The sequence below is a fragment of the Capricornis sumatraensis genome, chromosome 3 (genome assembly GCF_032405125.1).
Source record: "Capricornis sumatraensis isolate serow.1 chromosome 3, serow.2, whole genome shotgun sequence".
NCBI classification, from domain to species: domain Eukaryota; kingdom Metazoa; phylum Chordata; class Mammalia; order Artiodactyla; family Bovidae; genus Capricornis; species Capricornis sumatraensis.
In genome coordinates, this window is record NC_091071.1 from 2,852,554 (window position 1) to 2,855,185 (window position 2,632).

At 48.1% G+C, this 2,632-nt stretch overlaps 1 non-coding gene across 1 annotated transcript; it reads left to right on the top strand.

Annotated features, from left to right (window-relative positions):
- The first annotated feature begins 588 nt into the window (after positions 1 to 588).
- Positions 589 to 661, top strand: TRNAE-CUC (transfer RNA glutamic acid (anticodon CUC)). The gene has a single exon. It is a non-coding gene; the product is annotated as a tRNA-Glu (tRNA).
- Positions 662 to 2,632: the final 1,971 nt, after the last annotated feature.

Consider the following 2,632-nt stretch of genomic DNA (forward strand, 5'->3'; position numbering starts at 1 on the left):
TGACGCACAAAATAAACCCCATGGTATGTTTACCCCCCCACCACCCGCCATGCCTGGCGTTTCACCCTCCTCTACAGGACCAGGTAAGATGGGCGTTTAGGTACCTGTATCCACAGGCTCAGCGGTGAAACATCTGCCCACAGTGAAGAAGATATGGATTCGGTTCCTGGATGGGGAAAATCTCCTGGAGGAGGGAATGGCAACTCACTCCGGGATTCGTGCCTGGAGAGTCCCATGGACAGAGGAGCCTGGTGGGCTGCAGTCCATGGGGTCACAAAGAGTCAGACACAGCTTAGTAGTGACTAAACCACCACCGTATCCAACAGGGAAATCAAAGTTTGAGGCCCTTCCAGTGTGTTCAGACAGCCCTCTGGGCCCTCAGTCCCCTCTGGGACAGGGAGTCTTAGCCACTGGACCACGAGGGAGGTCCCTGCGGGCAGGTCACCTGATGCTGGGAGCTTCCGTTTTCTTGTCTGTCTGCTCGGTGAGGCAGAGGTGACCCTTCCCAGGGCTGCTGGGAATGATGGCTGGGATGACGTCACCGATGGAGAGTGCAGCCAGCCAGGACCTGGTGCATTACTTGGGAATTCCCTGGTGGCCCAGTGGTTAGGACTCTGCACTCTCATTGCTGAAGGCCCAGGTTCGATCCCTGGTCGGGGAACTACAGATTCCATCAGCTGTACAGTGCGGCCAAAAAAAGAAAAAAAATAGCACCTGGCACACTGCTGCCTCTCAATATATGATTTGCCTCCTTATCTGTTTGATGAAATTTCTGTATCTAAACCTCCCCATTTTCCATGAAGTCTCACTGTTCTTGCTATTTCTCTGACTGGAAATTAAATTTCTAATGCACATCTCAAGAAATAATTCCTGCCTGCCCTCGGTCGCAGACATTCTCTCCCTCCGCGTTCTTCTACAGGCTTCATGGTGTGAGCTTTCACGTTTAGGTCTGTGTTCCTCTGGCTGCAGTGGGCCTCTGTTGCAGACTGGGTCTGCATGCAGGCTTTGTCTAGTTGCGGCGACCAGGGCTACTCTTCGCTACAGTGCTGGGATTCTCACGGTGGCAGCCTCTCTAGTTGCAGAGCACGGACTCTGGGGCACGTGGGTTTCAGGAGCTGTGGCACCCGGGTGGTTGCTCCAAGACACGGTTTATCTTCCCAGACCAGGGACTGAACCCGTGTCCCCTGCACTGGCAGGCGGCCTCCTATGCACTGCGCCACCAAGGAGGTCCCAGGTCTGTGTTCCTTTTTCGTACATCATCATGTATGCTATGGCGTTCCTGGCGAGCTACAGTCCTTGGGCCGCGGAAGAGTCAGGCACAGCTTAGCAACTAAACAGCAGCAATCTCATACGCAGTAGTGTCTGTATGTTAATCCCAACCTCCTAATTTGTCCATCCCCTTCCTTCCCCTTCAGGACCATACGTTTGTCGTCCATGTCTGTAGGCCCATCTAGCACCGTTTGTTGAAGAGAATATTCCCCCTTGCTGACTTGCTTTGGCATCTTTGTCACAAATTAATCATATATGTATGGCTCTATTCCTGGGCTCTCTATTCCATCACAGTCCAAGAGAAATAGAATCCAAGCTATAAACATAAGTAGCAGGTGTAATTTTAAATTTTCTGGTAACCACATATTACAAGGCGGGGGAGGACCTGCCATATTGGACTGCTGTGTTAATAACTCGTAGTTTAGTCAACCAGTACCCACAGGCACTGTTTTATGAATGAACACAGGCGATGGGGTGTCATGAAATATGTATCAAGTGAAATAAAACAGGTTCAGTTGGTCCATAGGCTGGAGCCTCAGCTGAAAGCTGAGCCCAGGAGTTGCAACCTTCAGTGCGACGATACGTGAAGCGCTACTGTGAGTCGCTCAGTGGTGTCTGACTCTTTGTGACCCCATGGACTGCAGCCCACCAGGCTCCTCTGTCCATGGGATTTCCCAGGCAAGGATCCTGGAGTGGGCTGCCACTCCCTTCTCCAGGCGAAACTGTGTAATCAGCGCTAAACATTTCCTCCCAGCCTGGCTCAGTAGAGCGAAGAGCAGGAAGCTAGATCTGTAATCAATACCATGAGTAATACGGAGTTTATTTAACTCTAAGAGGCAAGAAATTGTTAGAAGACTGAAATAAATCTTAAAATACATGTTAGTTAAAACTAACCTATGATATTCCATGCCAACCTCATGGATTGAGTTTTTAGAAGCAATCAGATGAGACTTAACTGGTTAAAAAAACAAAGATTTAAGGGAGAAGTAACATTAGGAGAACAAAGATTGTGAATAAGCATGTCTTTAGAATTATTGATTAGTTAACAAAAAATAAACAACAGAGACATAACAAACTGCTGGGCTAAGCATCACTTTCCTGACTCCCAACTCCCATAAAAACAGCAGAAAATGTAGTTTTAATGAGAGCAAATACACAATAGTACCAGACAGACTGTAGAAGAGGTTCTTTTATTTTATTGAAGTAGAGTTGATATGACTGTTTGGTTGCTTCCTACTATACAGGAAGATGAGTCCGTTATGCATGCATAGACATTCTTTTTTATATTCTATGGTGGTTTTTTTGAAACATCTTTTTGTGTCTTTATTTGGCTGCCTGAGGTCCCAGTGGCGGCACCCAGGGT